Raw genomic sequence first — 9,142 nt, 5'->3', positions numbered from 1 at the left:
AGTCGTGACAATTTGCTACGAGGTAGGCGAAAAACCAAGTGGCTGGTTCCAATCTGCCAAATGGAAAAAATTCCTACCAGGCCCCTTAACCAACCAAGGTCCATAGCAAGGTCAGAAGGAAGCCTGAAAAGGAAAAAAGGGAGCGGGTGGGTGGGATACACAAACAGCTGCGCCAGTCAAAGAGGGAGATTCCGGGGCCGTGCTCGCCTTAAATGGGGCAAGCCACTTCCCCCGAGCCAGCCAATTGGCTGGCTCGGGAGATGACGCAGGCCGAGGATTCCCCTGATCACGCGGGGCTAGAGGCCAGCCCCCGCGCATGTGTTGGGGGCATGAAGCCCGCAACACCACCTCCTCCTGATAGTCGGAAGTGGCTTTGCAATACATATATGAAATCTTTACATAATGATACATATGCATTATATTTGTAAATTCACATTTTCACATTTCATGATGTACCAACATTTATCCATTTCTCATTTCTTGCCCTGTGTCTTCCCTCCACCCGTGCATGACTTCCTTGTTATTATTTTGTAACTTTATTATTGAGGTTGTAATTTTGGATCTTAATAATTAAACATTCTGAAATATACTCAGAGTCGCAGAGAGATTTCATGCTCTTTATTCAGCTCATAGTGGTGAGGAGGAATGAATGAAAGTCCCCTCAAAGTATCTGCATAACACATTCAATCTCATATATCTGCTTAGTTTAACTTAATTTTGTGAAATCAGTCTGTACATTTCAATAAATTCTTGTTGGAGCATCTTTTGGTCGTGTATTCTTCTGCACATTTCCATTCCTGTTTAAGATTTTCTAAATTCTATGACTCTTCAAGAAGAGCCCTGCTGGTTATCTCCTCCAGCATCCTGTTCTCACGGCAGCTGACCAGATGCCTGAGCAAAACCAGCAAGCAGGATTCGAATACAGGAGCGCCGTCCCTTCCTGCGGTTTCCAGCAACTGGTGCACAGAAGCATTGCTGCCTCTGACTGTGGCAGCAGAGCATAGCCCTAAGCTAGGAGCCATTGATAGCCCTCTCCTCCGTGAATTTGTCCAGTCCTCTTTTAAAGCCATCCACATGTGGTGGACGTGTGAAAAAATGAAGAAAAAAAATTGGGACACGATATATAACGAAATGAAAAAACTGTTTAAATACACTTTTCCCAAAAAACCCAGAAGCTTTTTTGCTAGGGATGAATTAAAAAAGGAAGATCATAAATTATTTATGTACGCCACGACCGCCGCTAGAATTTTAGCATCTCGAAATGGAAAACCCAAGAAATTCCAACTTTAACGGAGTGGCGGACGAAAATGTTTGAATACATTGAATTGGCGAAATTGACTTACAGGATTCGGAACCAAAAAGATGCAAAGTTCGAAAAGGAATGGAGTAAATTTGTTGAGTATATACAGAATAATTGTAGAAGTTTAAAAACTGCAGCAGGGTTAGCATAAATCTTGTGATGTGGATAGAGCGTAAATAAGAAACTGTAAGAGAGGATTTTAAATGTGAAAACCGGTGAAGGGATGGAGGGACGTCCGGGCGCGACAAGGCACATGGTAAATAAGAAGACACATGAATGTTGAATGTAAGAGTATTTGTTTTATTTGTTCATGTTACAGAAAATCAATAAAAAGCATTTTTTTAAAAAGCCATCCATTTTGGTGGTCCTCCCTGCCTCCTGAGGACATGAGTTCCATAGGTTAACTATGGGCTGCTCTCTGAGGCACTGCTATCCGGCTCACTTCTCATTTCTTAGACTTAAGAAGACTTTGAATCACACACTTGTAAGGGACCCTGAGGATCATCTAGTCCAACCCCCCTGCAATGCAGGAATATGCGGCTGTCCCATACGGGGATTGAACCTGCAACCTCGGCGTTCACGGCACCACACGCTAATCAGCTTCTGGTTGGTGCCCAGTGACATCCATGCCTATTAACGGGCATATTTTATATAAACCTGTCTGCCCTTTGGCCCTCGTGTTTAGCACAACGCTAATGTCTACTCCAACACCCAGAATCTTTGCAATGCGCAAACCTTCGTACCCGCAGGCCATTTTGCTAGTTAATTTAAGAAGAGCCAATACTGGCCTCGGTCCAGTATACCTGAAGGAGCGTCTCCACCCCCATTGTTCAGCCCGGACACTGAGGTCCAGCTCCGAGGGCCTTCTGGCGGTTCCCTCACTGCGAGAAGCCAAGTTACAGGGAAGCTGGCAGAGGGCCTTCTTGGTAGTGGCACCCATCCTGTGGAACGCCCTCCCACCAGATGTCAAAGAGAACAACAACTACCAGACTTTTAGAAGACATCTGAAGGCAGCCCTGCTTAGGGAAGCTTTTAATGTTTGATGTATCACAGTATTATAATATTCTTTTGGAAGCCGCCCAGAGTGGCTAGGGAAACCAGATGGGCAGGGTATAAAGAAGAAGAAGAAGAAGAAGAAGAAGAAGAAGAAGAAGAAGAGGAGGAGGAGGAGGAGGAGGAGTTTGGATTTGATATCCCGCCTTTCACTCCCTTTAAGGAGTCTCAAAGCGGCTAACATTCTCCTTTCCCTTCCTCCCCCACAACAAACACTCTGTGAGGTGAGTGGGGCTGAGAGACTTCAGAGAAGTGTGACTGGCCCAAGGTCACCCAGCAGCTGCATGTGGAGGAGCGGGGAAGTGAACCTGGTTCACCAGATTACAAGACTACCGCTCTTAACCACTACACCAAACTGGCTATTATTATTATTATTATATATTATAAGATCTGCATTGTCCATTTCATGCCTCTCTCAGAGTCACGCCAAGGGAGTCATGCTGTTACCCTACCCAGACCATACCTTCCAACATTCCTCAGATGAAAATAGGGACATTTCCCCAAAACAGACCCTCCTTGACCCCCCCCCCATTTTTGCCTGCTCCCCCCGAATTTCCTATCAGAAGAAGGGCAAGTGCCCCCACCACTTACGCAAATGGGACTCAGAACACACACCCTCCACTGTCCCAAGAAAACCCTGTGACCCCAATTTTATTTTATTTTATTCTTTGGTAGATGTACAAAAAAAGCCTGGTCAGCACCAGGCAAAAACGTTCCTCTTTAACCAGGTCTTTGGTTGATTTGATTGACACCCTGGGCCCTTTTAAAATGTGTTGGGGAGGAAGGTTATTGGGTTGTAAAAAGGTAAAGGTAAAAGGACCTCTGACCATTAGGTCCAGTCATGAACGACTCTGGGGTTGCAGCGCTCATCTTGCTTTATTGGCCGAGGGAGCCGGCGTACAGCTTCCGGGTCATGTGGCCAGCATGACCAAGCCGATTCTGGCGAACCAGAGCAGCGCATGGAAACACTGTTTACCTTTCCACCGGAGTGGCACCGTTGCGGGGATTCGAACTGCCGACCTTCTGATCAGCAAATCCTAGGCTCTGTGGTTTAACCCACAGCGCCACCCTTTTAATTTTGATTACCGTATTTTTCTGTGTATAACACACACCCGTATATAAGACAACCTCTATTTTATGGGACACCAAATTAAGGAAATGGGGGGGGGCAAAGATTGCCCAGAGTCATTGAGCCGATAATCGTACACCCGCCTGACCGCCACTGCCAATTGCACGCCTCGCCAAAACCACCAATCGTCTGCACACTCGCTACCAGCAGCCAATCGCTCGCCCAATTGCCGCAGCAGCAGCCAATCGCCAGCAGGCCTTGCTGCAGCCACCAATCACCCGCCCAATCGCCGATGACAATCTCCTGCTCACGGCTGCCACCAATCGCCCATCCCCCCTCTGCACTATCCGTGTATAAGACAACCCCCAATTTTAAACATTTTTAAATAATAAAAACATCGTCTTATACACGGGAAAATACGGTATGTACTTTGTGGTTTTACAATCTGATTTTATCCTATGAACAGCCCTGAGTCCTGCAGGTATAGGAAAAAAGGAGGAGGAGGAGGAGAAAAGCACACACCAGTAAATAAATTTGAGAAAGTGGCAAGATTAGACGCGGACACACAAAGCACTTAAAACATAATAATCCAAATATTCTAATCAATAGGTTTTCTAAATCTTTCATAATATTTGTGTGAGATTGTATGGGGAAAATACGGAATAACAGATACAATCTTGCTTAAAATGTATATAGGAAGTGCAGTGTAAGCGTTGGAAGTCAGTCAATGAAATTTTCTTATTGAGATATTTTTGTAGAATAAATTTGGAAAAAAATTCTTCCAACTTTTCTTCTTCTTCTTCCCCCCCTTATTTTTTCTTTTTCTTTTTTCTTTTCTTCCTTTTTTCTCTTTTGTTCTTTTTTTATGTGTGTGCTTATCTGAAAGATATATGTATGTATTTGCAATATTTTGCATATATTGTGTAATAATTATGTTAAATAGGTAAAGGTAAAGGGACCCCTGATCATTAGGTCCAGTCGTGGCCGACTCTGGGGTTGCGGCGCTCATCTCGCTTTATTGGCTGAGGGAGCCGGCGTACAGCTTCCGGGTCATGTGGCCAGCATGACTAAGCCGCTTCTGGCGAACCAGAGCAGCGCACGGAAATGCTGTCTAACTTTTCCTCCGGAGTGGTACCTATTTATCTACTTGAACTTTGACGTGCTTTCGAATTGCTAGGTTGGCAGGAGAGGGACCGAGCAACGGGAGCTCACCCGGTCACAAGGATTCGAACCACCGACCTTCTGATCGGCAAGTCCTAGGCTCTGCGGTTTAACCCACATCGCCACCTGCATCTCTAATTATGTTAAATAAAATTTTTAAAAAATTAAATAATAATAATAGTAATAATAATAATAATAATCCAGACTCCTTGCGCTGCGTTCCCTCTTTCTTCCTGCCCAGGGCAGCCCTGCCCTCTGCCTGCCCCTCAGAGCCAGCACATTGTGTGGGGCTGGGCCTCGATGGTGGCAGCCCCTCCTCCTCCTCCTCACCTGCTCTCCAGGAGCCGCTACTAGCTGCCAAGGAAGGAGGCTGGCAGCAGCGCAATTGCTTGGGACCTGCAGCAACTCCCCCTCCTCCCTGAGTTCAGCAGCTGCAGCCCTGGCAGGGGAAATAGGGACATTCTGGGATCTAAACAGAAGCCAAGATGGAAAATGGGGACACTTGGAGGGTACACTGCCCATCCCGCTCTCTGCCAGGCCCAGACAGGGGAGGGGGGAGTCATATGCGCCACTTGGCCCAGGCCTCTGATTCCAAAGGGGGCCTCGGTCAGCATATTCACAATTGCAGGGGATGCACTGGGGCGAAGGCGGAAGCGCAAAGTCTGCGAGAGAAAAGCTTCCCTGGCGTCCGGAGTGGGGCCTGCAATCGGCTCCGCAGAGGAGTGCAGAACGGGCGCCCTGTGGGTGGAGGCGACCAAGGTTCCAGCAGCCAGCATGCCGCGAACGTGATGGTGGACCATGTTTTTCATGCTGTTAAAGGTTGGTGAGTTTTTGTTTGAAATCTTGTTTGCCAAAAATTAAAACCACACGTACCTTAAAGATAAGTGTGTTGGCTTTCTTATTGCTATTTTTTTAAAGAAATGATGAAAAATTGATGAAGATGTAGCCATTTGTTTAAAATTTTGTTGACTAGGCCAGGAATATTACTTACAGCCGAGGAGTACATGAGGATAAAATTTGGTGGAAACCATGTTTTTTAAAGAAATAGTGGCTTTATATTGTTGTTGCTTAGTCGTTTAGTCGTGTCCAGCTCTTCGTGACCCCATGGACCAGAGCACGCCAGGCACTTCTGTCTTCCACTGCCTCCCGCAGTTTGGCCAAACTCATGCTGGTAGCTTCGAGAACACTCTCCAACCATCTCATCCTCTGTTGTTCCCTTCTCCTTGTGCCCTCAATCTTCCCCAACATGAGGGTCTTTCCCAGGGAGTCTTCTCTTCTCATGAGGAGGCCAAAGTATTGGAGTCCCAGCTTCAGGATCTGTCCTTGCAGTGAGCACTCGGGGCTGATTTCCTTCAGAATGGAGAGGTTTGACCTCCTTGCAGTCCATGGGACTCTCAAGAGTCTCCTCCAGCTCCATAATTCAAAAGCATCAATTCTTTGGCGATCAGCCTTCTTTATGGTCCAGCTCTCACTTCCATACATCACTACTGGGAAAACCATAGCTTTAACTATACGGACCTTTGTTGGCAAGGTGCTGTCTCTGCTTTTCAAGATGCTGTCTAGGTTTGTCATTGCTTTTCTCCCAAGAAGCAGGCGTCTTTTAATTTCGTGGCTGCTGTCACCATCTGCAGTGATCATGGAGCCCAAGAAAGTAAAATTGGCTTTATATACTTAATTGCAAGACTTCAGTTATCCCCAGGGTAAAAAAGGGGGAGCACGTTATCTACCTGGCCCGGGCCTCTGCCTGGCTCTGCAAGCCCTGCTCTCTGCTGTGGGCTGAAGCTCCTCACCGGCCGCTGTGGCACCAGATGCACCCTTGGCGGATGCCTCACCCCCGTCTGGAAGCAAGAAGAGGAAGGAAGTGCCACGCCAATGCGGCTCACAGCTTGCGCAGGCTAATGGAGATTCATGCGCCAAGAGGGCCGGAGCGATCATGAACATGATTATTATTATTTATGGAGCTCTTGAAGCGAACATGGCAGAGAGCCAAGAGGGAACCTAGGAACGCGTTTTTTATCCTCGCTTAAAACATACAGTATCCCAAACAGTTTTATTGTGGCTATAAAATGTGATTTTCCTAATGATAGCGTTCGCAGCAGTTAAGGTTATGTACTTAGCGCCGGCAAGACATTTGCCACTGTCCTTAACTTTCACTTTCATTTCAGACCATAATTAAGGCGGCAGCAACTCCCCCCCCCCCACTCCCCATGTTAATAGGAACACTGCTGCGGAAAATCCAGCCAGTGGCACAAAGCTTTTTTTTTTTCTGGGATCGGTAATCACTTAATTTTTTACAAAATGGATGTTTATGAAGTCGCCTATATATTTCCTTTCTTCCCCCTCCCTCTCTCCTCCCCGCTTCCTCCAAGTGCTGCGAAAATGTGTACATTTTTATGCTGAAATAAGGAATTGCTTAACCTCTGGGAAGGAAAAGTATAGCTTGGTATAAGTAGTAGTTAGCAGAACAGTTAAAGGAAAATAGGAAGAATCAGCATTTTGCAGAGTTACAGAGTTTTAAGGAGGGAGGGAGGAGGAAATGTGGAGACTGGTATGGCAGGATAAGACCAGAAAGAGGCCAGATTGGGTCTAATCCTCCAAATCAGCACAAAAAGCAAGTGGATATTTATTATATATATTGGCTTCTTTTCTTTTCTTTTTACTTACACAGCCCTGAGGTTGGCTGAGCACATTCATTACCTAAAAAAGAAGTACATGGACTCCGAAACAGAGGACAAAAGTCTAGCATACCATGTGCACATGCTAATTTATAACTATATAACATAAGATTTCCAAAAAATACTACTATAACTCAATAGGAATCCATTTGACCGTAGTGGGAAGATGATTTGTGTGCCTGCTGCTCTCAGCCACCAGTCTGGGTGCTAAGTTGGCGATGGGTGGAATCAGAATAATCTTTATTTGCATCAGCCTCTAGCCATAGCAACAAAATAAAACGAAATGTACTGAAGATAGAGGTAGAAACTTAACTATACAAAATACATTCAGGAGGTTTACATCAATAATCAAATAATAGACCTTATTCTAATTGCCCCTGCTAATTTAAAAAAAAAAATTGCAGTTTTTGCTGTCACCTGGTTATCTTTATCTGCTAGAAGGAGAACCTCACTCCTCAAATCTTTATAAAGATTGCCTTGCTAGAAGCACATGAGCTACTGATTCAATTGGTGGCTTCAAGACCCTGGTTGCTCTCCCCGTTTTAGGGTTCTTTGATTTAAAATCAGACTTGGACCAGGCAGCCAGGGGCAGAGGAAGGGGGTGCGGTGGGTGCTGGCCACCCTGGGTGTCACCCTGAGGGGGGTGACAAAATGCCGTGTGGCACTCTCCGCGGGGTCTGCCACGTGCCTGAGCCACGCGTCTTTCCTGGGAGAGACGCAGTGGCTTGGGCGCATGCAGGCTCCACACTGCCCAAATGGTCCTCCCGCTGCCTCTCTCCCAGCTGTAGGGCGGGTGAGTGGGAGGAGGAGAAGGAGAGGAGGAGGAGGAGGAGGAGGAGGAGGAGGAGGAGGAGTTTGGATTTGATATCCCGCTTTATCACTACCCGAAGGAGTCTCAAAGCGGCTAACATTTTCCTTTCCCTTCCTCCCCCACAACAAACACTCTGAGAGGTGAGTGGGGCTGGGAGACTTCAGAGAAGTGGGACTAGCCCAAGGTCACCCAGCAGCTGCACGTGGAGGAGCGGAGACGCGAACCCGGTTCCCCAGAATACGAGTCTACTGCTCTTAACCACTACACCACACTGGCTCACTGGAAGCCCAACAACCTCAGAGTTTAAGCCTGGGACCTGCCTTGGTGAGCTAATGCGGACTGTGTGTGCTTAGGCCTCAGTGCCTTCTTCAGGTGTGGAAGGGAACAGGTGCAAGCAGCATTGGAATTGGTAGACCATATCGGTTGGACTACATGACTCTGTGAGGTGAGTGGGGCTGAGAAACTACTGCCAGAGGATGCCATGTGGCCAAGGGATGCAAGGACCCGTTGTCTCCCAGCTCCTGCTCTGTGTGCTCCTGAGGAGTGGTGGATGAACGGGGAGCACTTCCAGGTACAGAGGAGCACCCCTAAAAAAATTCGCACTTGGGGCAATCACCCCCGTAGTACCCCCCCCCCCCATGCTGTGCCTCTCCAGGGCATTGAACTAGTTGACCGTTTTGGTCCCTTCCAACTCTACAATTGTATGGACATCCAAAGAGAACACCCAACACATACCATGATCCTTGCAAAAGATTTCTCCTATGCAGTCCTGCAATTGCTCTCTTTGGGTATTCTAATGCACATGAGATGATCAGGATAGAGCCTCCCCCATCCCCGTCCTAATGCATTCGTTATCCCCAGACTGAAAGAGCCTAGTGAATGCAATCCACAAGTATAAAACCATGGGGGAATTCTGACCTGGCCAAGAGGCTGTGGGTTGCCCCCCCCCCCCCCGTGTCTGTTCCACTTTGAGCTTGCAGTTCAGATCTTTGGCATCCAACCTCACAACAGCGGTGGTGTGGCTTTTCCTTGGTGTAAGCTACCTCTGCTTCCTAACTGCATGTTCTGCATGT

This window comes from Podarcis gaigeae (genome assembly GCF_964106915.1).
Source record: "Podarcis gaigeae genome assembly, chromosome: 5".
NCBI lineage: Eukaryota > Metazoa > Chordata > Lepidosauria > Squamata > Lacertidae > Podarcis > Podarcis gaigeae.
This window is presented reverse-complemented; position numbering follows the sequence as displayed.